Consider the following 27,594-nt stretch of genomic DNA (forward strand, 5'->3'; position numbering starts at 1 on the left):
GTTAAAGTCTTCCATTATTATTGTGTGGGAGTCTAAGTCTCTTTGTAGGTCTCTAAGAACTTGCTTTATGAATCTGGGTGCTTCTGTATTGGGTGCATATATATTTAGGATAGTTAGCTCTTCTTGTTGAATTGATCCCTTTACCATTATGTAATGGTCCCCTTTGTCTCTTTTGATCTTTGTTGGTGTAAAGTCTGTTTTATCAGAGACTAGGATTGCAACTTCTGCTTTTATTTTTTCTTTTCTTTTGCTTGGCAGATCTTCCTCCATCCCTTTATTTTGAACCTACATGTGTCTTTGCACATGAGATGAGTCTCCTGAATACAGCACATCAATGGGTCTTGACACTTTATCCAATTTGCCAGCCTGTGTCTTTTAATTGGGGCATTTAACCCATTTACATTTAAGGTTAATATTGTTATGTGTGAATTTGATCCTGTCATTATGATGCTAGCTGGTTATTTTGCCCGTTAATTGATGCAGTTTCTTCATAGCATTGATGGTCTTTATAATTTGGCATGTTTTTGCAGTGACTGGTACCAGTTGCTCCTTTCCATGTTTAGTGCTTCCTTCAAGAGCTCTTGTAAGGCAGGCCTGGTGGTGACAAAAGCTCTCAGCATTTGCTTGTCTTTAAAGGATTTTATTTCTCCTTCACTTATGAAGCTTAGTTTGGCTGGATATGAAATTCTGGGTTGAAAATTCTTTTTTTTTATTATACTTTAAGTTTTAGGGTACATGTGCACAACGTGCAGGTTAGTTACATATGAGAACGTTGAATATTGGCCCCCACTCTCTTCTGGCTTGAAGGGTTTCTGCAGAGAGATCCGCTGTTAGTCTGATGGGCTCCGCTTTGTGGGTAACCCAACCTTTCTCTCTGGCAGCCCTTAACATTTTTTCTTTCATTTCAACCTTGGTGAATCTGACTATTATGTGCCTTGGGGTTGCTCTTCTCAAGGAATATCTTTGTGATGTTCTCATATTTCCTGAATTTGAATGTTGGCCTGCCTTGCTAGGTTGGGGAAGTTCTCCTGGATAATATCATGAAGAGTGTTTTCTCACTTGGTTCCATTCTCCCCATCACTTTCAGGTACACCAATCAAATGTAGATTTGATCTTTTCACATAGTCCCATATTTCTTGGAGGCTTTCTTTCTTTTTACTCTTTTTTCTGTAATCTTGTCTTCCCACTTTATTTCATTAATTTGATCTTCAGTCACTTTCTTCCCTTTCTTCCGCTTGATCAAATCAGCTATTGAAGTTTGTGTATGCCTCATGAAGTTCTCGTGCTGTGTTTTTCAGTTCCATCAGGTCATTTATGCTCTTCTCTACACTGGTTATTCTAGTTAGCCATTCCTCTAACCTTTTTTCAAGGTTTTTAGATTCCTTGTGATGGGTTGGAACATGCTCCTTTAGCTCAGAGAAGTTTGTTATTACCCACCTTCTGAAGCCTACTTCTATCAACTCATCAAACTCATTCTCCATCCAGTTTTGTTACCTTGCTGGCAAGGAGTTGTAATCCTCTGGAGGAGAAGAGGTGTTCTGGTTTTTGGAATTTTCAGCCTCTCTGTTCTGGTTTCCCCTCATCTTTGTGGTTTTATCTACCTTTGGTTTTTGATGTTGCTGACCTACGGATGGGGTTTTGGTGTGGATGTCCTTTTTGTTGATGTTGATGCTATTCCTTTCTGTTTGTTAGTTTTCCTTCTAACAGTCAGGTCCCTCAGCTGCAGGTCTGTTGGAGTTTGCTGGAGGTCCACTCCAGACTCTGTTTTTCTGGGTATCACCAGAGGAGCCTGCAAAACAGCAAGTATTGCTGCCTGATACTTCCTCTGGAAGCTTCGTCCCAGGGGGGCCCACCAGATGCCAGCCAGAGCTCTCCTGTATGAGGTGTCTGTTGGCCCCTACTGGGAGATGTCTCCCAGTCAGGCTACACAGCGGTCAGGGACCCACTTGAGGAGGCCGTCTGTCCCAGAGCTTGAATGCCATGCTGGGAGAACCACTGCTCTCTTCAGAGCTGTCAGGCAGGGACATTGAAGTCTGGAGAAGCTGTGCCCACAGCTGCCCCTTTCCCCAGGTGCTCTGTCCCAGGGGGATGAGGGTTTTAACTATAAGTCCCTGACTAGGGCTGCTGCCTTTTGTTCAGATATGCCCTGCCCACAGAGGTGGAATCTAGAGAGGTAGTTGACCTTGCTGAGCTGTGGTGGGCTCTGCCCAGTTCAAGCTTCCTGGCAGCTTTGTTTATGCTGTGAGCATAAAACTGCCTACTCAAGCCTCAGCAATGGCAGACATCCCTCCCCCCACCAAACTCCAGTGTCCCAGGTCAATCCCAGACTGCTGCACTAGCAGCAAGAATATCAAGCCAATGGATCATAGATTGCTGGGCTCTGTGGTCATGGGACCTGCCAAGCCAGGCACCAGAGGGAATCTCCTGGTCTGCCAATAGTGAAGACCATGGGAAATGTGCAGCATTTGGGCAGAAGTGTACCGTTCCTCCTGGTACAGTCTCTCACCACTTCCCTTGATTAGGAAAGGGAAATCCCCTGACCCCTTGCACTTCCTGGGTGAGGCGACGCCACGCCCTGCTTCGCTCTCTCTCTGTGGGCTGCACCCACTGTTCAACCAGTCCCAGTGAGATGAACCAGGTACCTCGGTTGGAAATGCAGAAATCACCCATCTTCTGTGTCGATCTCGCTGGGAGCTGCAGACAAGAGCTGTTCCTATTCAGCCATCTTGGAAGAGTTGACAGTAGACATTCTTATACCGTTTCCAACTTTATTATAAATGTATCTAGTTTTTCTGTGATTAAACATGATTCTTGTTTTGCATTGGGAAAAATATATATATTGTTATTTTGAGATTTTTATCAAGAATGGATGGACAGAGATCAACAACTGGCATGACAATGTGAGGAGTTCCACTGACCAGCTCCCCAGTGAAACTGGTGAAAATTATTAAAAAAAACACACACACACACATTTAGGCCAGGTGTGGTGGCTCGTGCCTGTAATCCCACACTTTGGGAGGCTGAGGGGGGGTGGATCACTTGAGGTCAGGAGTTCGAGACCAGCCTGTGCAACATAATGAAACCTCTTCTCTACTAAAAATACAAAAATTGGCTGGGTGCAGTGGCTCACATCTGTAATCCCAACATTTTGGGAGGCTGAAGCAGGCAGATCACCTGAGGTCAGGAGTTCGAGACCAGCCTGACCAACATGGAGAAACCCCATCTCTACTAAAAATACAAAATTAGCCAGGCATGGTGGCACATGCCTGTAATCCCAGCAACTCGGGAGGCTGAGGCAGGAGAATCACTTGAACCTGGAAGGCAGAGTTGCAGTGAGCCAAGATTGCACCATTGCACTCCAGCCTGGGCAACAAAGTGAGACTCTGTCTGAAAAAGAAAAGAAAAGAAAACACACACACACACACACACACACACACACACACACACACACACACACACACACACACAAAACCTCTAGGAATGGTCCTAAGGGTAAACAGCAAGTGAAGAAACTTCTATTCAAGAAAATCAATGAAAATTTAGTAAGAAAGCAAAAGCTATTAACCTTTTAGAAGAAAACACAGAGGTATCTTCGTGATCTTAAATTTGGCAAAGAATTCCTAGATATAACTCCAAAAGCGTGAGCAACAAAAGAAAAAAATAGGCAAATTGGACTTCATCAAAATTTAAAACTTTTGAGCAAGATGGCTGACTAGAGATGCCTGGTGCTAGTCTTCCCCACAAGAAAGGACCATGGCAATAAATAAATAGCTAAGACTTGACTAGATTGTTGAAGGAAGAGCACTGGCATACAGTGAGGAAGTGGAGATGCACATGTGGTGATTGGAAGTACAGGAGGGCAACATGGAGGCACCTGCCCTTTGTAGCCCCATTTCCCTCACCAGGATCAGATCAGCCCAGATATGGGAAGGATTTCCCACTGCAAGGAATAGGTAAGCAGAAGATTCCCACTAGATACATGGCCACCACAAATACCTACCGTCCGTACTATAGGAGAATCTCACAGTCCTCACAAGTCCTAAGCCCAGTTTGGAGAGTTACCAGGAATTCACGTAGCTGCCTTGCCCTGGATTAGGAGCACAAAGTATACACTCCCCACACTCCACCCACTCCCTGTGAGCCAAGCTGCTGTGGCATGGTGCAATATTGAGACCATAGCCACTTCTGCAGTGTGCCCTTCTCTGGGGGCCAGTAGCCACTACACCCTTCCAGTACACAGATGGCTGAAGGCTCCAACCCCAGAGAGCCAGACCCCATGTTGGCTGACCCACTGTGCACACACACATGCTTCCAACCTGAGAAACAGAAACAGCCAAGTGAGCTCACCCCTCGCAAAGCCACGCCATCATCACCACAAATTCTCTCAGCTTAGGCTACTGGGAAACTTGTAGACACCACTAGTGTGGACTATAACTGAAGAAACTACATAGAGATTGCACTACTGCATCCACCTAGAACCAAGGCAAATGCACCCCACTGTACTGACATCCCAAGACTCATTCATACAAATAAACTTTTCTCCTGAAAACCTATTCCATAAAAATAGAAAAGATGACTTTTCCACCAGATATGTAGAAACCAATGTAGAAATACATCAACCATGAAAATGAAAGGAAACATGTCACCTTCAACAGAAAACAGTAATTCTCCAGTAACAGTAATCATAAGAAATATAAGAAATGCCAGAAAGAAAAACAATTAAAAATAAAAATCTTAAAGAAACTTGACGAGGCCAGGCACAGTAGCTCATGCCTCTAATCCCAGTACTTTGAGAAGCCAGGATGGAAGGATGACTTGAGGGCAGGGATTTGAGATCAGCCTGGGCAACACAGGAAGGCCATATCGCTACAAAAATAAATAAATAACTAGCTGGGCATGGTGACACACAGCTATATTCCTAGCTACTGTGGAGGCTGAGGCAGGAGGATTGCTTGAGCCCAAGAGTTTGAGGTTATAGTGGGCTACAATCACACCACTGAATTCTAGCCTGGGCAAGAAGGTGAGGCCCTGTCTCAAAAACAACAATGACAAAAAAAATTCAGTGAGATACAAAAGAACACAAATAGACAATTCAACAAAATCAGAAAAACATTTCATAATTTGAATGAGAAATTCAACAACAACAAAAAAGATAGTATTAAAAAAAGCAGAAATCTCAGAGCTGAAGAATTTAATGAATTAAATAAAAATTTAGTCATACACTAGACCAAGCATATAAAATAATTTCTGAACTGGAAGACATGTGTTTTGAAATAAGACAGGAAAGAAGGAAGGAAGAAAGGAAGGAAGGAAGGAAAGAAGGAAGGAAGGAAGGGAGGGGAGGGGAGGGGAAGGGAGGGGAGGGAAGGAGGGAAGGAGGAAGGAAAGAAGAAAGAGAGAGAAAGAAAGAAAAAGAAAGAAAGAAAGGAAGAAAGGGAGAAAAAGAAACAAAAAAAGAAGAGAGGGAGGGAGGAAGGAAAGAAAAAAGGAAGGAAGGAAGGAAGGAAGAAATACTCCAGGGATGGCCAGGTGTAGTGTTTCATGCCTGTAATCTCAGCACTTTGGAAGGCCAAGGCAGGAAGATGATGAGTGCAGGAATGTGAGACCAGCTGGGCAACATAGTGAGACTCTGTTTCTAAGGGAAAAAAAATTAAAGTAGCCAGACATGGTGGCACAGGCCTGTGGTCCTAGCTATTCAGGAGGCTGAGATGGGAGGATTATTGAGCCTGGGAGATCAAGACTGCAGCAAGCCATGAATACACTACAGCACACCAGCCTGGATGAAAGAGCAATATCCTATCAAAAAAGAAAAAAAAAAAACCTCTAGGGAGGCCTATATCCAGAAGTGAGAAGTGCAAAGACCAGCTCGGTCGGGGAGACCCTAACCCAGTGGTGCTAAAGGAATTAAAGACACACACACAGAAATACAGAGGTGTGAAGTGGGAAATCAGGGGTCTCACAGCCTTCAGAGCTGAGAGCCTCCAACAGAGATTTACCCACGTTATTTATTAACAGCAAGCCAGTCATTAGCATTCTTTCTATAGATATTAGATTAATTAAAAGTATCCCTTATGGGAAACGAAGGGATGGGCTGAAATAAAGGGATGGGTTGGGCTAGTTATCTGCAGCAGTAGCATGGCCTTAAGGCACAGATCACTCATGCTATTGTTTGTGGTTTAAGAATGCCTTTAAGCAGTTTTCCACCCTGGGTGGGCCAGGTGTTCCTTGCCCTCATTCTGGTAAACCCACAACCTTCCAGCGTGGGCATTAAGACCATCATGAACATGTCACAGTGCTGCAGAGATTTTGTTTATGGCCAGTTTTGGGACCAGTTTATGGCCAGATTTTGGAGGGGGGGCCTGTTCCCAACATGTCCCCCTTATTTGATTTGCAAATCAATAAAAGCAAAGGCAGCTTTGACACTGTGAGCTACTTCTCACAGATCCACATCTGCACACTATACAAAGACAAACAATACAGATTAAAAGCACAATCATCATTGAAATCACAGAGCTTCCAAGTGTTTTTATCCATTTTAATGGGTTACTAGCTGCTAATCTGTCTGCAGCTCCTTCAAGCACTCCAGTTTCTGTCATTAAGGTCAGGTGTACCTGGGATGCTTTAAATATTTGTTCTTTTAATTTTGTAATATCCAAAGACAAGTTTGTAGAGTGTCTTTCTAGATGCTTTTTTTATTCTTTCCCAAATTTTGATCTTATAAAGAGCTATTAATAGTTTCCACAAATCCTTATGTTTAGCTCCTACAACGAGCCATATCATTTGAGTTTGAGGTGACACTATACTGCCATGGTTCCAGACAATAGGAACTTTTGCCATACTTCTTATCATTTCTGCCATCTGACCACTTTGTTCAGACCATCTGAACTAGTGTGGCCACGGCATGCAGACTGAGAGGTGCAATTTAAGCTAAACATCCCCTTAGGGGACCAATCAATGATCCCATAGGAATCGTTGCATAGCATCTCTGCCTGTTCTGCAATGCAATCTTACTAAACAAGTTGTTCATTATTTCTGGCCAGGTTCTATTTTGTTTACAAATAGGTTTTTGAGGGTGGTATGCCTCGATTATAGGAGTAGATTTATTATGGTAAATACTGAGATCAGAAAGCATGTGTAACTGTGCCATAGAGTGAAATCATCTAGGCATTATTGCCAGACAAGATTGATAAATATGCCCAATAAGTATAATTGTTCTCTGTGTCAGCCCTTGTTGAAGGAATACTCATGGCAATGGTGATCATCACTGTGATAGTTCACCAAATTACTCATTGTGATTGGTTGTCCCACTTTCCTCAGGTTTTCTTCCATCATCTGTGACAGCTTCTTGATTTGTCCTCAGGTGGATGGCTGTGTTCGACGGGTGTTGCTCATGACAGTTGGGGTCCTCCTCAGTGTCAACCTCAACATGGCTGCAACCAGGGGGTCCTCAGGATCCTCCTGGAATCTCTTCCTCAGCATCTGGCTCATGATAAGGTTTCAGGTGTCTTTATGGTATCCAAATTGGTTATTGATTTTGGCCTGGAGAAACACAAACATAACCTCTACCCCAAGTTATTATTTTACCTATTTCCCAACTTTTTGTTATCGGATCTCTCCACCAAACCAGTTGTTTTGCTTCTGTCTTTGCAGCTGGTTTCTGTAAATGCTGTTCAGCTGCTGATAACATCTGGCCTTTAGGCAGACTCAAAAAATTTAAAGTTATTAATGCTAGATTCAATTGTATATGGGCTGTCCCATAATCCCTCTTTCTCCCCCTTTGTTGTTTTTGTCTTCAGTTGTTCATCTGTATGAAATCGTAACTGAGCATTTTCAATTAACTGTGTGGAATGAACCACATATGAAGAATCAGAAATCACATTAACAGGCATATCAAAAGCAGTCAATACCTCAATTACAGCTACAAGCTCCGCTTTTTGAGCTGAAGTATAGGGCATCTGGAAAACTTTACTTTTTGAGCCAGAATAAGAAGTTTTACCATTACTAGACCCATCTGTAAAACAATGAAAATGCTTAGCAGGCTGCAGGTTGTTTACTGCAAGAATTGTAAATGCAAACCATTCACAGTCTTGCTCATCCAAAGGGATAGTAAAGAAACAGTCTTTCAAATCTATGACTATTAAAGGCCAATTTTTTGGAATTATAGCAGGAGAAGGCAATCCTGGCTGTAATGCTCCCATAGGTTGTATAACTGAATTGATGGCTCTTAAGTCAGTTAACATTTTCTATTTACCTGAATTTTTCTTAATTATGAAAACTGGAGAATCCCAAGCAGAAAATGTTGGGGCTATGTGCCCATTTTCTAATTGAACTAATTTCTCTAAAGCCTCCAGTTTCTCTTTACTTAGCAGCCATTGTTCTATCCAAATTGGCTTATCTGTTAACCATTTTAAAGGTATAGGTTCTGGAGGCTTAACAATGGCTGCCATCAAAAATGATATCCTAAGCCTTGGCAGGAATTTTGTCTTTCTGCTTGAAGTGGTTCTTTCAAAACTTGCAAATTTTTTCCTAGTCCAATACCAGGAACATACCCCATTATATGCACCATATGTTGACTTTGAGGGCTATATAATTGTTCTGGAATTAGAACTTGTACTCCCCATTGTTGTAATAAATCCCTTCCCCAGAAATTTATGGGTACAGAAGTTATAATTGGTTGAATAGTCCCAGGTTGTTCATCAGGCCCTTCACAATGCAAAATGTAGCTACTTTGATATACTTCAGGGACTTTACCAACTCCAACTATTGGAGTTGAATTGAGTGGGTTGAATTGGCCATGCAGACGGCCAGTGCTGTAGAGAAAATGTCCACTCCTGTATCTACCAAACCTTTAAATTTATTTCCCTGAATAGTTATTTCACAGGTAGGATGTTTATCAGCAATTTGATTTACCCAATAAGCTGCTTTGCCTTGTTTATTTGTGCTTCCAAATCCTCCTGTTCATTTAATTTCACTTTTTCCCATTCCCACATATGACACAATCAGGAGCTGTGCTGTGCACTCTCCTGGCTCTGCTTTCCAGGGAACAGAAGTAGATATAACAATTTGAATTTCCCCATTGTAATCTGAATCAATGACTCCTGTATGTATTTGTACCCCTTTTAAATTTAAACTAGAACTGCCTAGAACTAATCCTATTGTCCCTGCTGGCAAGGGACCACAGACTCCTGTTGGGACCTTTTGCAGGGGTTCCCCAGGCAGAAGACTCACAGCTTTTGTGCAGCATAAATCTACTGTGGCACTACCAGCTGTGGTGGGGGACAGGCATTGTACAGGGGTGAGGGAATGACCCAAGCTGGAAATGCCCCAGTTTGGAATGGGGCCCAGGATGGGCCCCTCATGGCTTTTCCTGAAATCAGGTTCCCATCTTTATCAAACTTAGAGTGATTAGCCCAGTGTTTTCCTTTTTTACATTTTGGACATATTTCAGGCTCAGCAGTTTTCTTTTTTCCCCTATCTGGTGGCCCGACTTGCTGATTTTTTTCTACATTTTTTTTTTTAGTATGACCATGCTTCCCACAGTTAAAACAAGCTCCAGGAAATGGAGTATTTTCTTTATCCACTCTCAGTCCTGCCATTGCCCGTGCTAGCAGGTGGCCTGTTGCAGATTACCTCTGATACCACCACAGGCCTTGATATAATCAACTAAATGTGCTTTCCCTCTGATAGGTCACAGAGCAGCCTGGCAATCAGGATTAGCATTGTTGAAAGCTAATAATTGCAACACTATATCCTGAGCAGCCAAATCTGCAATCATCTTTTTAAGAGACTCCTGTAACCGAGCTATAAAATCCACATATGATTCTTCTGATCCCTGTTTTATAGCACTAAAGGAAGGGTATTGTTCTCCACTTGAAGTGATTTTTTTTCCCTAAGCTCTAATGCACGCTCCTCTAAGCTGTTCTATGGCATCATCCTGCATGACCACTTGTGCATCTAAACCAGCCCAGCTGCCAACCCCCAAAAGTTGGTCTGCAGTTATATTAATTTGAGGTTGGGCCTGCGTGTTGTGAGCAGCCTGAATGGAAGCTTCATCTGCCCACCAAGTTTTAAATGGTAAGAACTAAGCAGGAGTTAGACAAGCTTGAGTAAGAGCGTCCCAGTCAGTAGGAATCATCTGACTGGAAACAGCAATGTTCTTTAATAGTCCCATTACAAAAGGAGAACCTGGTCCATACTGATTAATAGCTTGTTTAAATTCTTTGAGTAATTTAAAACAAAAAAGCTCAAATGTAGCTATAATATTTCCCTGTTGAGCTGGGCAGTGTAGTCTAACAGGGAACTGCCAAGCCTCTTAATCACCCTCTCATCTAGCTTGCTGAATTCCTGACTGAATAGAACTAAGAGCGGTCGCTCGAGGTGCTGCTTGAACAGTCACTGGAGCAACTAATTTTTGCCCACTGTCCTCTGGAAAAGAAAGATCTGGAGGGTCAGGCCACTCTTTTTCTTCAAAATAATAATGAGGGGGTGCAGAAGGGTAGGGATGAACCTCTCCCTCCTTTGCCACTTTAGCTTTAGCTGGCAAATAAACCTGCTCTATAACCTCTTCTGTTGCTTCATTAAACTCTCCTTCTTCCTCATCATCAGTGTGAAAAAGTTCCAAGATGGAACGAACCAGACCCCACACCTGTCCCATTGTTACCCTGATGCTTCTGAGCTCCCCTTCTTACTCACCACGGGGTTTGCTTTTAGAGTACTCAGGTGTCCTCCAACTAGTTCCATGTTCTCCAACCATCACTCCGGTGACCCTTCGACCTGGATTCGAGCCCCCATGATGGAGACCACTTGCTGAGACCAGCTTGGTTGGGGAGACTCTAACCCAGTGGCACTAGAGGAATTAAAGACACAGAAATATAGAGGAGTGAAGTGGGAAATCAGGGGTCTCACAGCCTTCAGAGCTGAGAGCCTCCAACAGAGGTTTACCCATGTATTTATTAACAGCAAGCTAGTCATTAGCATTCTTTCTATAGATATTAGATTAACTAAAATTATTCTTTATGGGAAATGAAGGGATGGGCTGAAATAAAGGGATGGGTTGGACTAGCTATCTGCAGCAGGAGCATGACCTTAAGGCACAGATCACTCATGCTATTGTTTGTGGTTTAAGAATGCCTTTAAGCGGTTTTCCACCCTGGGTGGGCCAGGTGTTCCTTGCCCTCATTCTGGTAAACCCACAACCTTCCAGCGTGGGCATTAAGACCATCATGAACATGTCACAGTGCTGCAGAGATTTTGTTTATGGCCAGTTTTGGGACCAGTTTATGGCCAGGTTTTGGGGGGCCTGTTCCCCACAGAGAAGATGATAATCAGCATCATAAAAATATGTGAAACTATAAAACTCACTGGTAAAGCTAATACATAGGGAGAAAGAGATAAGACTCAAATCTTATCCCTACAGAAAACTGCCCAACCGCAAAAGTAAACAGTAAGAGAGTAAGGAACAAAGGATATACAAAACAAGCAGAAAATAATAGAATGCTAGGTGTAAGTACTCACCTATCAAGAATAAAGTTGCATGTAAATAGATTGAATTTTCCCATTTAAAAGATATAGACTGGGCTGACTCTTTTTGGACTCAACCCATCTGCACCCAAGTGAAATAAACAGCCTTGTTGCTCACACAAAGCCTGTTTGGTGGTCTCTTCACATGGACGCATGACACATTTGGTGCCAAAGACCCAGGTCAGCAGGACTCCTTCAGGAGACCGTCCCCTGTCCTCACCCTCACTCCATGAAGAGATCCACCTATGACCTTGGGTCCTCAGACCAACCAGCCCAAGGAACATCTCACCAATTTTAAATCGGGTAAGTGGCCTCTTTTTACTCTCTTCTCCAACCTTTCTCACTATCCCTCAACCTCTTTCTCCTTTCAATCTTGGTGTCACCCTTCACTCCCTCTCTTCTCTTAATTTCAATTCCTTTCATTTTCTAGTAGAGACAAAGGAGACACATTTTATCCATGGACCCAAAACTCTGGTGCTGGTCATGTACTCAGGAAGGCAGCCTTCCCTTGGTGTTTAATCATTCTGGGGATGCCTGCCTGATTATTCACCCACATTCCATTGGTGTCTGATATCTGCAGGGATGCCTGCCTTGGTCATTCAGCCACATTCCCTTGGTGGCAAGTCAATTGCGGGGATGCCTGCTTTGGCTGCTCACCCACATTGCAGCCCAGGGCTGCTCCCCAACCCTTTCTCCATGTCTCTATCTTTCTCTTTAAACTTGCCTCCTTCACTATGGGCAAACTTCCACCCTCCATTCCTCCTTCTTCTCCCTTAGCCTGTGTTCTCAAGAACTTAAAATTTCTTCAACTATCACCTGAACTAAAATCTAAATGTCTTATTTTCTTCTGCAACACTGCTTGGCCCCAATACAAACTCGACAATTCTTCTAAATGGCCAGAAAATGGCACTTTTGATTTCTCCATCCTACAAGACCTAGATAATTTTTGTCAAAAAATGGGCAAATGGTCTGAGGTGCCTGATGTCCAGGCCTTCTAATACACATTGGTCCCTCCCTAGTCTCTGTGCCCAATGCAACTCATCCCAAATCTTTCTTCTTTAGCTCCTGTCTGTTCCTTCAGTCTCCACCCCAAGCTCTGAGTCCTTTGAATCCTTCTTTTCTACAGACTGATCTGACCTCTCCCTTTCTCCCCAGGCTGCTCCTCGCCAGGCCAAGCCAGGTCCCAATTCTTCCTCAGCCTCTGCTCCCCCACCCTATAATCTTTCTATCACCTCCCCTCCTCACACCCAGTCTGGCTTACAGTTTCATTCTGCAACTAGCCCTCCCCCACCTGCCCAACAATTTCCTCTTAAAGAGGTGGCTGGAGCTAAAGGCATAGTCAAGGTTAATGCTCCTTTTTTCTTTATCTGACCTCTCCCAAATCAGTGTTTAACATCAAATATAAAAACTCAGCCCAGTTCATGGCCCGTTTGGCAACAACCCTTAGACACTTTACTGCCCTAGACCCAGAGGGGCCAGAAGGCCAGCTTATTCTCTATGCATTTTATTACCCAATCTGCTCCTGACATTAGAAAAAGCTCCAAAAATTAGATTCTGGCCCTCAAACCCCACAACAGGACTTAATTAACTGCACCTTCAAGGTGTATGATAATAGAGAAGAGTTGCAATTACTTGCTTCTGCTGTGAGAGAAACCCCAGCCATATCTCCAGCACACAAAAACTTCAAAATGCCTAAGCCACAGCAGTCAGGCATCCCCTCAGGACTTCCTCCCCCAGGATCTTGCTTTAAGTGCTGGAAATCTGGCCACTGGGCCAAGGAATGCCCACAGCCTGGGATTCCTCCTAAGCCGTGTCCCATCGGTGTGGGACCCCACTGGAAATTGGACTGTCCAACTGGCCCAAGGCTCTGACTGACTCCTTCCCAGGTCTTCTTGGCTTAGCAGCTGAACACTGACACTGCCAATCACCTCAGAAGCCCCCTGAACTGTCACGGATGCCGAGCTTTGGGTAACTTACAGTGGAGGGTAAGTCCATCCCCTTCTTAATCAATACAGAGGCTACCAACTCCACATTACCTTCTTTTCAAGGGCCTGTTCCCTTGCCTCCATAACCGTTGTGTGTATTGATGGCCAGGCTTCTAAACATCTTAAAACTCCCCAACTCTGGTGCCAACTCGGACAATATTCTTTAATGCACTCCTTTTTAGTTATCCCCACCTGCCCAGCTCCCTTATTAGGTCAAGACATTTTAACTAAATTGTCTGCTTCCCTGACTATTCCTAGGCTACAGCCACACCTCATTGCTGCCCTTTTCCCCAGTTCAAAACCTCCTTCACATCCTCCCTTGTTATCTCCCCACCTTAATCCACAAGTGTGGGATACCTCTACTCCCTCCCTGGCAACTAATCACACACCCATTACTATCCCATTAAACATAATCACCCTTATCATGCCAATATCCCATCCCACAGCACACTTAAAGGATTAAAGCCTGTTATCACTCACCTGTTACAGCATGGCCTTTTAAAGCCTATAAACTCTCCTTACAATTCCCTCATTTTACCTGTCCAAAAACCAGACAAGCCTTACAGGTTAGTTCAGGATCTGCACCTTATCAACCAAATTGTCTTGCCTATCCACTCCATGGTGCAAAACCATATACTCTCCTATCCTCAATGCCTCCCTCCACAACTCCTCCATAACCCATTATTCTGTTCTAGATCTCAAATATGCTTTCTTTCCTATTCCTTTGCACCTTTCATTCCAGCCTCTCTTCACTTTCACTTGGACTGACCCTGACACCCATCAGCCTCAGCAACTTACCAGGGCTGTACTGCTGCAAGGCTTCATGGACAGTCCCCATTACTTCAGTCAAGCCCAAATTTCTTCCTCATCCATTACCTATCTCAGCATAATTCTTCCTGAAAACAACGTGCTCCCCCAGCTGATCATGTCCGGCCAATCTCCCAAACCCCAACCCCTTCTACAAAATAACAACTTCTTCCCATCCTAGGCATGGTTAGGTACTTCCACCTTTGGATACCTAGTTTTACCATCCTGACTAAACCATTATATAAACTCACAAAAGGAAACCTAGCTGACCCCATAGATCCTAAATCCTTTTGCCACTTCTCTTTCCGTTCCTTAAAAACAGCCCTAGAAGCTGCCCCCACACTAGCTCTCTCTAACTCATCCCAACTCTTTTCGTTACACACAGCCAAAGTACAGGGCTGTGCGGTCAAAATTCTTACACAAGAGCCAGGACCACACCCTGTAGGCTTTTTGTCCAAACAACCTGACCTTACTGTTTTAGGCTGGCCATCATGTCTCCATGCAGCAGCTGCTGGTGCCCTAATACTTTTAGAGGCCCTCAAAATCACAAACTATGCTCAACTCACCCTCTACAGTTCTCATAACTTCCAAAATCTATTTTCTTCCTCACACCTGACACATATACTTTCTGCTCCCTGGCCCCTTCAGCTGTACTCACTGTTTGTTGAGTCCCCAACAGTTACCATTGTTCCTGGCCTGGACTTCAGTCTGGCCTCCCACATTATTCCTGATACCACACCTGTCCCCCATGACTGTATCTCTCTGATCCACCTGACATTCACTCCATTTCCCCGTATTTCCTTCTTTCGTGTTCCTCACCCTGATCACACTTGGTTTATTGATGGCAGTTCCACCAGGCCTAATCTCCACTCACCAGCAAAGGCAGGCTATGCTAGAGTATCTTCCACATCTATCATTGAGGCTACCGCTCTGCACCCCTCCACTACCTCTCAGCAAGCTGAACTCATTGCCTTAACTTGAGCCCTCACTCTTGCAAAGGAATTTTGCGTCAATATTTATAGTGACTCTGAATATGCCTTCCATATCCTGCACCACCATGCTGTTATATGGGCTGAAAGAGGTTTCCTCACTATGCAAGGGTCCTCCATCATTAACGCCTCTTTAATAAAAACTCTTCTCAAGGCCGCTTTACTTCCAAAGGAAGCTGGAGTCATTCACTGCAAGCACCATCAAAAGACATCAGATCCCATCGCTCAGGGCAATGCTTATGCTGATAAGGTAGCTAAAAAAGTAGCTAGCGTTCCATCATCTATCCCTCACAGCAGCTTTTCTCCTTCTTATCTGGTCACTCCCACCTGCTCCCCACTGAAACTTCCACCTATCAATCTCTTCCCACACAAGGCAAATGGTTCTTGGATCAAGGAAAATATCTCCTTCCAGCCTCACAGGCCCATTCTATTCTGTCGTCATTTCATAGCCTCTCCCATGTAGGTTACAAGCTACTAGCCTGCCTCTTAGAACCTCTCATTTCCTTTCCACCATGGAAATCTATCCTTAAGCAAATCACTTCTCAGTGTTCCATCTGCTATTCTACTACTCCTCAGGGATTGTTCAGGCCCCCTCCTTTCCCTACACATCAATCTCAGGGATTTGCCCCCAACCAGGACTGGCAAATTGACTTTACTCACATGCCTCAAGTCAGGAAACTAACATACCTCTTGGTCTGGGTAGACACTTTCACTGGATGGGTAGAGGCCTTTCCCACAGGGTCTGAGGAGGCCACCATGGTCATTTCTTCCCTTCTGTCAGACATAATTCCTTGGTTTGGCCTTCCCACCTCTATACAGTCCAATAACGGACCGGCCTTTACTAGTCCAATCACCCAAGCAGTTTCTCAGGCTCTTGGTATTCGGTAGTGCCTGGTTTTACCTCAAACTGCCACCCTTAAGTCTCTGTTTAAGTGGATAGAAGATCTTCATTGACAAAGTACACTCCAATACTTTCACCCTGATGAAGTCCTATTCTTTACTTTTATACTCACTCTTATTCTGGTTCCTATTCTTATGCCACCCTCTACCTCTCCCCAGCTATCTCCACCACACTATCAATCTCACTCTCTCCTAGCCATTTCTAATCCTTTTGGACAAACAATTGCTGGCTTTGCATTTCTCTTTCCTCCAAAATCACCAAGGCCCTGACTTACTCACTGCTAAAAAAAGAAGGGGAGGGGGACTCTGTATATTTTTAAATGAATAGTGTTGTTTTTATCTAAATCAATCTGGCCTGGTATAAAAAAACTCAAGGATAGAGCCAAAAAACTCACCAATCAAGCAAACAATAACATTGAATCCCCTTGGACACTCTAATTGGACATCCTGGGTACTCCCAATTCCTAGTCCTTTAATACCTATTTTTCTCCTTCTTTTCTTCAGACCTTGTGTCTTTCATTTAGTTTCTCAATTCATACAAAACCACATCCAGGCCATTACCAATTCTATACAACAAATGCTCCTTCTAACAACTCCACAATATCACCCCTTACCACAAAATCTTCCTTCAGCTTAATCTCTCCCACTCTAGGTTCCCATGTTGCCCCAATCCTGCTTGAAGCAGCCCTGAGAAACATCGCCCATTATCTCTCCATGCCACCCCCAAAATTTTTCACCATTCCAACACTTCACTATTTTGTTTTGCTTTTCTTATTAATATAAGAAGGCAGGAATGTCAGGCCTCTGAGCCCAAGCAAAGCCATCATATCCCCTGTGACCTGCGTGTATACATCCAGATGGCCTAAAGCAACTGAAGATCCACAAAAGAAGTGAAAATAGCCTTAACTGATGACATTCCATCATTGTGATTTGTTTCTGCCCCACCCTAACTGATCAATGTACTTTGAAATTTCCCCCACCCTTAAGAAGATTCTTTGTAACCTCCCCTACCCTTAAGAAGGTTCTTTGTAATTCTCCTCACCCTTGAGAATGTACTTTGTGAAATCCACCCCCTGCCTGCAAAACATTGCTCCTAACTCCACCACCTATCCCCAAACCAATAAGAACTAATGATAATCCCACGACCCTTGCTGACTGTTTTTTTGGACTTAGCCTGCTTGCACCCAGGTGAAATAAACAGCCTTGTTGCTCACACACACACACAAAAATATATATATATATATATATATATATATATACACACACACACTGGCTGAATGGATAAAAACACAAGACCCAGTCATATGCTGCTTACAAGAACACCACCTTACCTTTAAAGACACACATAGACTGAAAGAGGACAGATAGAAAAAGATACTCCATGCAAAAGGAAACCATATTTGAGCAGGAGTAGCTATACTTATATCAGACAAAACAGACTTCAAGTTAAAAGCTGTAAAGAGCTAAAGAAGAACATTATATAACAGCAAAGGTGTCAATTCAGTGGGAGAATATAACTTGTAAATATATGGGCACCCAACACTGGAGCACTCAAATACAAATTAAGCAAATATTATTAGATCTAAGGGAAGAGACAGGTCCTAATATAATAACAGTTGGGGACTGCAACACCCCACTCTTGTCCCTGGACAGATCATCTAGACAGAAAATCAACAAAGAAACATCAGATTTAAACTGCACCATAGACCTAGTGGACCTAAGAGATATTTACAGAATCTTTCACCCAATTGCTACAGAATACACATTATTTTCATCAGAACACGGAACATTCTCCAGGATGGACCATATATTAGGCCACAAAACAGTCTCAACAAGTTTTAAAGAATCAAAATTATATTAAGTATCTTCTCAGACCACAGTGGAATAAAACTAGTTATCAACACCAACAGGAACTTTGGAAACTATACAAATGGATGGAAATTAAACAACATGCTCCTGAATGACCAATCGGTGAAGAAATAAGAGTAAAATTTTAAAATTCCTGGAAAAAATGAAATACAAATACACATACCAAAACCTGTAGGATACAGCAAAAGCAGTATTAAGAAGCAAGTATATAGCAATAAATGCCTACATCAAAAAACTAAAAAGGTCTCAAACAACCTAACAATGTGCCTCAAAAAACTAAAAAAGCAGGAACAAACCATACCCAAAATTAATAGAAAAAAATAAATAAGGGCAAAAATAAATGAAACTGAGACTAGAAAAACAATAACAATACAAATGATCAATGAAACAAAAGTTGATTTTTTGAAAAGATAAACAAAACTAACAAATCATTTAATAGACTAAGAGAAAAGAGAGAGAACCCATGTAAATGAAATCAGAAACAAAAAAGAAGACATTACAATGTATACCATAGAAATACAAAAGATCATTACAGAATATTGTGAACAATCATATGCTGACAAACTGGAAAATCTGAAGGAAATGGATAAATTCCTGGAAACATACAACTTACCAAGACTGAACCAAGAAGAAACAGAAAACACAAACAGATCAGTAACAAGCAACAAAATCAAATAGTAATAAAAATCCTTCCAACAGAGAAAAGTCCAGGACCAATTGCTCCATTGCTTAATTCTACTGAACCTTTAAAGAATTATTACCAATTATTCTCAACCTATTCCAAAATATTAGATCAGAAGGAATTCTTCCTAACTCATTCTATGAGGCCAGCATAACCCTGATACCAACACCAGACAAGGACACAACAGGGCAATACCTCTAGTGAACATAAATGCAAAAATCCTCAGCAAATACTAGAAAACCAAATCTAACAGCACATCAGAAACATAATACCCCATGATTGAGTGGGATTTATACCAGAAATGCAAAGATGATTCAAAATATGCATATCAATACATGTCACCCATCACATCAATAGAATGGAGGATAAAACACTATGATAATCTCAATAGATGCAGAAAAAGCTTTTTACAAAATTCAACATTTCTTTATTATAAAAACCCTTAATAAATTAGGTATAAAAGGAAAGTACCTCAACCTAATAAAGACCATATATGATAAATCCACAACTAATATCTTACTGAACTGAGAAAAGCTTAAAGATTTTCCTCTAAGAAGTATAACTGGGCAAAGATACCTACCTTCACCATTTGTAGTCAACATAGTGCTGGAAGTGCTAGTCAGAGCAGTCAGGCAAGAAAAAGAAATAAAAGGTATTGAAATTGGAAAGGAGGAAATCAAATTATTCCTGTTTGCAGATGACATAATCTTATATATAGAAAAACCTAAAGGGTTTTTTTTTCTTAGAACCGATAAATGAATTCAGTAAAATTGCAGGATACAAACTTAATATATAAAAATCAGTAGCAGCTCTATATACAAACAGCAAACCAGCTGAAAAAGAAATCAAGAGGGCAATCCCATTTACAATAGCAAAAAATATATAAAATACCTAGGAATAAATTTAACCAAGAAGGTGAAAGACCTCCTCAAGAAAACTACAAAACACTGATTTAAAATAAAGAAAATGAAGATGATACAAACAAATGGAAAAACATCCCATCCTCATGGAATGGAATAATTTATATAATTAAAATGACAATCCTAACCAATGCAATCTGCAGATTCAATCCAATCCCTATGAAAATACCAATGACATTTTTCAGAGAAATAGAAAAAAAAATCCTAAAATTTGTGTGGAACCACAAAAGACTACAAATGGCCAAAGCAACCCTGAGCAAAAAGAACAATGCTAGAGATATCACAATACCAGACCTCAACATATACTACAGAGCTATAGTAACCAAAAAACATGGTATTGCATAAAAACAGACACATAGACCAATAGAACAGAGTAGAGAACCCAGAAATTAATCCACATATTTACAGCCAACTGATTTTTGACAAAGATGTCAAGAACATTCACTGGGACACCTCCTCAATAAATGATGCTGGGGGCTGGGTCCAGTGGTTCACATCTATAATCCCAGCACTTTGGGAGGCTGAGGTGACCTCTCACCTCTTCCCTTGCTTGAGCCTGGGAAGTCAAGGCTGCAGTGTGCTGTGACTGCACCACTGCTCTCCAGCCTGGGCAACAGAGTGAGATTCTGTCTCAAAAAAATTAACGTGATGCTAGGAAAACTGGATCCCAACATGCAGAATGAAACTAAGCTCCCACCACGCACCCTATACAAAAATTAACTGAAAATGGATCTAAGACCTAAATGTAAGACACACAACAATTAAACTACTAGAAGAAAACATAGGGGAAACCCTTCAGGACATTGGTCTGGAAAAAGATTTTATGGATAATACCTTATAAGCACAGGCAACAAAAGCAAAAACAAGCAAATGGGATTACCAAACCAAAAAGCTTTTGCACAACAACAGAAACCATCAACAGAGGGAAAAAACAACTTACAGAACGGGTGAAAATATTTTCAAACTACTTATCCAACAGGAAATTTATATCCAGAATATATAAAGAACTCAAACTTCTCAACAGTCAAAAAACAATCTGATTAAAAAATGGGCAAGTGACCTGAACAGACACTTCTCAAGAGAAGACATATAAATGGCCAACACGTATAATTTTAAAATGCTAAACATCACTAATCATCCAGGAAATGCAAATCAAAACCACAGTGAGGTATCATCTCACCCCAGTTAGGATGGCTATTATCAAAAAGACAAAAAATAACAAATTCTGACAAGGATGTGGAGAAAAGGGAATTCCTATACACTGCTGGTGGAAATATAAACTAGTACAGCCACTATGAAGAGCACTATGGAGTTTCCTCAAAAAAAAAAAAACTACAAATAGAATTCCCATATGATCCAGCAATCTCACTAATAGGAATTTATCCAATAGAAAGGATATAATTATATCAGAGAGACATCTGCACCCTGATGTTTATTACAGCACTATTCACAATAGCCAAGATATAAAATCAACCTGGGTGTCCAACAAGATATAACTGGATGAAGAAAATGTAGTGTGTATACACAATGGTTTACTATTCAGCTATATAAAAGAATGAAATCCTGTCATTTGCAGCAACATGGATGAAACTGGCAAACATTACATTAAGTGAAATAAGCCAGAAACAGAAAGTTAAACCCTGCATGTTCTCATTCATATATGGAAGCTAAAAAAAAAAGTTGATCTCATAGAAATAAAAAGTAGAACAGAGGATACTAGAGATTAGGAAGGGTAGGGGGAAGGAAGGGATAGAGAGATTTGTTAAATGATACAAAATTACAGCAAGCAAGGGTTCAATTTAGCTGACTAGATGCAGCTAGAACACACCTCTTCTCTGGAGATGAGCCAAAATAACAAGTAGATATTCATACTTCAAATAGATTATCTATGAGAGAACAATGTAATTCAAAAGAGAAGTGACAGGAAGCACCAAAAGCAAAGAAAGAGAGGGAAGCAAGGCAGCCTGCTCAGCCAGTATCAGCTAGGAGCTGAGATAAGCTCCCACACACTAGAGAAAGGGTGAGAGGCCCTCAGGGCTCCACATTCCTCTGAGAACTAGAGAAATGTTCACAGCCACCACTGCCCCTACCTGAGGATTCTGCTGGTGGCCTGCAGACCTCCCCACCCCTGTCTATCACAGCTGGCCCCTGAATGCAATACTCAGGGACTTGAGGACAAGTCTACTAGCCCAATCCAGTCCCCGCAGTACTCGAGCATGCCATTCAGGGGCCTGGAGATCTCCTGGCCCAGTCTACCATCATTGGCACTTGAACACTCCTCCCAGGATCTGAAGTCAGGCCAACCCAATCTGTCAATACTACCAAAGACAGTACCTACCTGTACATGCCACCACAGGGCTATGGAACTGGCCCACTTAACCTGTCACAGCCACCACCAACACCAGCACAGACTACTTGGGTTTCAGTGAGTTGTTCCTCTACTGCTACTGCCACCACCCCCATTAGCCTCTCTGCCCAGGGGCCCAAAAACCTATCAACATGCCCAGCCCACCACTGTCTCTACTGGCATCACAGCAAGCCACCTGGAGGCCCAGTAATCAGCCTCCCTGGACCCACTAACACTAATGCTAGCATAAGCTGCCTTGGGAACAATTGACAGCATGCTCAGCCCCCTGCTGCCAAAACTGGGGCCCAAAGGCTAGCCCACCTGGCATCCTAGTTCCTAGCAAAAACTTCACCACAGCCTCCACTAATAACTGCACCCTAAATCACTGAGGAAATCACAGATACCACTGATTGTATTTACAACTGAAAAAACCATAGAAAGATTATACTAGCGCACTCACCCAAAATCAAAGCCAAAGTGCCCTACCCGCCAAAAACACATATACATCCTGAATAAGTACTCCTCTATGAAAGCAAATACAAAAAATTGGAATAAGCAACTGTTACACTAGGTGCAGATATGTCAATGTAAAGGCACAGGAAACATGAAAAAGTAAAGGAATCTAAATGTTTTCTTGGACTGTTTGTTTTTACATAAAAAAAGAAAAAGTAAAGGAATCTGACACTTCCAACGGAACACAATAAATCTCCAACAGCAGATCCCAATAAAAGAAATTATGAAATCCCAGATAAATAATTCAAAATACAGAGTTTAAGGGAGCTCAGAGAGATGTGAGATAATTCTGAAAAACAATACATAGAAATAAGAAAAACAATTCAGGATATGAATGAGAACTTTACTGAAGAGATAGTTTTTTTTTATTCTGGAACTGAATAATTCATTGAATTAAATACAAAATACATTCGAAAGCTTCCATAGTCTAGATCAAACAGAAAAAAGAATCTCAGAACTTGAAGACAAGTCTTTTGAACTAATCCAGGCAGATTAAAATAAATAAAAAATTAGAAAGAATGAGCAGAGCTTTTGTAACCTTTGGTACAACATAAAGTGAACAAATATTCAAATCACCACTGTCCCTGAGAGTGAAGAGAAAACATAGGGTTAGAAAACCTATTTAACAAAATATTAGTTGAAAACTTCCCAAATCTAGCAAGAGATCTAGATATCCAGATAGAGGAGGCCCAAAGATTCCCTAACAAATATAATGGAAAAAGATCTTCTCCATGGCATATTATAATCAAACTGTCTAAAGTCAAAGCAAAGTATAGAATACTAAAAACAGCAAGAGAAAAGCGTCTAGTCACCTATAAAGAAACCCATATCAAAACCTTGCAGGCCAGGAGAGAATGGGATAACATATTGAAAGTGCTGGGAGAAAAAACCTGCCACCCAAGGATACTACATCCAGCAAAATTCATAAATGAAGGAGAAACAGTTTTTCCCAGACAAGTAAATTCTGAGGGAACACACCACAAGATCAGCCCTACAAGAAATGCCCAAAGGAGTCCTGAACTTGGAAGTGAAAGGATATTTACCATAATAAAAACACACAAAAGTATAAAACTCACTGGTAAACCAAACACATAAATGAGGAAGAGAAAGGACTTAAGTGGTACCACTACAGTAAACCACCAAACCACAATTACTATCAATAAGAGGGAAGAAAAGAACAAAGAATATACAAAACAACCAGAAAATAATTAACAATATGACAGTAATAAAACCTCCATGTCAATAATAACGTTGAATGTGAATGAATTAAATTCTCCACTTAAAAAATATAGACTGGCTGAATGGATAAAGAAACAAAATCCAACAAAATGGTGCCTACAAGAAAGAAACATCTACACTCAAAGGAATGGAAAAAGATATTCCATGCAAATGGAAACCAAAAGCAAGCAGGAGTAGCTATACTTACATCAGATAAAATAAACTTTAAGTCAAAAAGAGTAAAAAGGGCTGGGTGTGGTGGCTCACGCCTGTAATCCCAGCACTTTGGGAGGCTGAGGTGGGCAGATCACTTGAGGTCAGGAGTTCAAGACAAGCCTGGCCAACATGGCAAAACCCCATCTCTACTAAAAATACAAAAAAAAAAAAAAAAGTGCCAGGCATAATGGCAGGCATTTGTAATCCCAGCTACTTGGGAGGTTGAGGCACTGGTATAAAAACAGACACATAGACCAATGGAACAGAATAGACAGTCCAGAAATAAATCCACACATTCACAGCTAACTGATTTGCAATAAAAGCTTCAAGAACATACACTGGGGGAAAGATACCCTCTTCAATGAATGATGCTGGGAAAATTGGATATCTGTATGAAGAAGAATGAAACTGGACCCTTTTCTCTCCCCATACACAAAAATCACGGAAGATGGATTAAAACTGTAAACATAAGACCCAAAACTATAAAACTGCTAGGAAAAAACATAGAGAAAATATTTTAAGACATAAGTCTAGGCAAAGATTTTACGGCTAAGACCTCAAAAGCACAGAAACTATAACAAAAATAGACAAATGGGACTATATTGAACTAAAAAGCTTCTACACATCAAAGGAAACAATCAACAGAGTGAAGAGACAACTTACTGAATGGGAGAAAATATTTGCAAACTATTCATCCGACAAGGGACTAACAGCCAGAATATACAGGAATATCAAACAACTCGGCAATAATAAAAAAAAAATAATCTCATTTAAAAGTGGGCAAACGACATGAATACATATTTCTCAAAAGAAGACATACAGGCTGGGCATGGCGGCTCACATCTGTAATCCCAGCATTTTGGGATGCCAAGGCAGGAGGATTACTTGAGGTCAGGAGTTCGAGACCAGTCCGAGAAATATACTGAGACCCTGTCCCCACAAAAATTTAAAAAATTAGCCAGGCATGGTGGTGTGCACCTGTAGTCCCACCTACTCAGGAGGCTGAGACAGGAGGATCACTTGAGCACAGCAGTTTGAGGTTACAGTGGGCTATGATCCTGCCACTGCACTCCAGCCTGGGTTACAGAAAGAGACTCTGTCTCAAAAATAAATTAAATTAAATTAAATTAAAAAATAAAAAGACTACAAATGGCCAGCATGTATATGAAAAAATGCTCAACATCACTAAGCATCAGGGAAATGGAAATCAAAGCCACAATGAAATATCATCTTACCCCCATGAGAATGGCTATTAATAAAATTACAAAAAATAACAGATGCTGGTGAGGATGTGGAGAAAAGGGAAATCTTACACACTGTTAGTGGGAATGTAAATTAGTACAACCACAATGGAAAACAGCATCAGGATTTCTCACAAAACTAAAAGTAGAAGTACCATATGATCTGGCAATCCCACTACTGGATATTTGTCCAAAGGAAAATCTGTATATCAAAGGAATGCCTGCACTTGCATGTTTATGACCGTGCTATTCACAATAGCAAAGATATAGAATCAATCTGTGTCATTGATAGACGAATGGATATAGAAAATGTGACATACGTGTATGCATATATATATAAATATACACACACACACACACACACACACACATACACACATATACAAGTCAAATGTGATTTGGACATAAGAAAGAATGAAATTATGTCATTTGCAGCAACATGGATGGAACTAGAGGTCATTACTTTAAATGAAATAACTTAGACACAGAAAGACTGATACCTCATGTTCTCACTCATATATGGGAATTTAAAAAAATTGATCTCCTGGAGACAGAGAAAAGAATGATAGATAACAAAGGCTAAGAAGAATGTGTGGGCGGGAGGGAGGATAAATGGAGATTTGTTAACTGGTACAAACATATAGTTAGATAGAACAAATAAACCCCAGTATTCTCTTGCACAGTAGGGTGCCTATAGTTGGCAACAATGCATTGTACATTTCAAAGTAGCTAGAAGAGAGGATTTGAAATGTTACCAATACATAGAAATGATAAATACTGAAGGTGATAGGTACCCCAAATACCCTGACTTGATCATTATACAGTCTATGCATGTAAAAAATACATGCACAGAACAAAGACCCACCCATAACATTTGGTGGCAACCATACAGGGATTCTCCAAAGCAGTGAGTAATATTGTACCACTTTTGCTTGCTATTCTGTCCTATCCTTCCTTAGAACTGGAGGAAAATACTGGGCACCTGTTGGCCAGTTAAAAATGATTAGTGTGGCTGCTGGACTTAAGACTCAAGTGTGAGGCTTCCTGGGAAAAGGCTTTCTAACAACACCCAACCCTTCTGGGTTGGGAGCACTGGTCTGCCTGGAACCAACTTCTGCTTTCACAATTTCCTGGGGGAAGCCAAGGGCCGACTAGGGGCAGAAAGCTGTCATCCTGAACTCCTGGCATTGGCCGGTCGAGATCATGGCATAGCCAGAAGTCTCTACTCAACAGTTGCCCATGCGTGCACCCCTACCTCTCCTTCTGACCCATACCTCCTGGGTCCTGACCACGACTTTCTTGAAAGTGTAGCCCCAAAATTCTCCTTACCTCTGAATCTACTTCTTCTGATCCCTGTCTCCTAGGTACTAATGCTTCAGACTTTCATTTCCTCTCCAAGTATTAGAGCAAGTTATGTCTCCAAAGGGATCTAAGGAAGCTCCACACTGCATCCTTAGGCATATAGGCTATGAACCCAGGGAGTCTTACCCCTGGTGTCCCTCCCAATTTAGGCATACAGCTCTTGACATGGGCAGTTACATGGGAACCATTCCCCACCACCCTTGCCAGAGCCCCAAGTTTGTAATGGCTAGTGTCTCACATGTCCGTGTAAAGAAACCACCAAACAGGCTTTGTGTGAGCGACAAGGCTGTTTATTTCACCTGGGTGCAGGCAGACTGAGTCCAAAAAAGGAGTCAGTAAATGGTGGTGGGATTATCATTAGTTCTTACTGGTTTGGGATAGGTGTACAAAGTACCTTCTTAAGGGCGGGAGGAGAATATTACAAAGTACCTTCTTAAGGGTGAGGAAGAATGTTACAAAGTACCTTCTTAAGGGTGGGGGAGAATATATCTTTTCAGTTAGGGTAGGGCAGGAACAAATCACAATGGTGGAATGTCTTCAGTTAAGGCTATTTTCACTTCTTTTGTGGATCTTCAGTTGCTTCAAGCCATCTGGATGTATACACGCAGGTCACAGGGGATATGATGACTTAGCTTGTGCTCAGAGGCCTGACATTTCTGTCTTCATATATTAATAAGAAAAACAAAACAAAATAGTGGTGAAGTGTTGGGGCAGCAAAAATTTTGGGGGGTGGTATGGAGAGATAATAGGTGATGTTTCTCAGGGCTGCTTCAAGTGAGATTAGGGGCGGTGTGGGAACCTAGAGTAGGAGAGATTAAACTGAAGAAAGATTTTGGGGTAAGGAGTGATATTGTGGGGTTGTCAGAAGAAGCATTTGTTGTATAGAATTATTGGTGATGGCCTGGATGCGGTTTTGTATGAATTGAGAAACTAAACGAAAGACACAAGGTCTGAATAAGAGAAGAAGAAAAACAGGTATTAAAGGACTAAGAATTGGGAGGACCCAGGACATCCAATTAGAGAGT

The 27,594-nt window shown here is 41.6% G+C and overlaps 1 long non-coding RNA gene across 1 annotated transcript in view; it reads right to left on the reverse strand.

Annotated features, from left to right (window-relative positions):
- Positions 1–5,926: 5,926 nt before the first annotated feature.
- The window catches only part of LOC129528577 (uncharacterized), a 33,776-nt gene continuing 12,108 nt past the window's right edge, over positions 5,927–27,594 (reverse strand). The window contains exons 2-3 of the long non-coding RNA XR_008673860.2: positions 10,693–10,846; positions 5,927–7,838 (exon numbers count right to left, since the gene is read on the reverse strand). This is a non-coding gene — a long non-coding RNA (uncharacterized lncRNA). The remainder of the gene's footprint in view (positions 7,839–10,692; positions 10,847–27,594) is intronic.

This window comes from Gorilla gorilla, chromosome 1 (genome assembly GCF_029281585.2).
Source record: "Gorilla gorilla gorilla isolate KB3781 chromosome 1, NHGRI_mGorGor1-v2.1_pri, whole genome shotgun sequence".
Taxonomy (NCBI): Eukaryota; Metazoa; Chordata; class Mammalia; order Primates; family Hominidae; genus Gorilla; species Gorilla gorilla.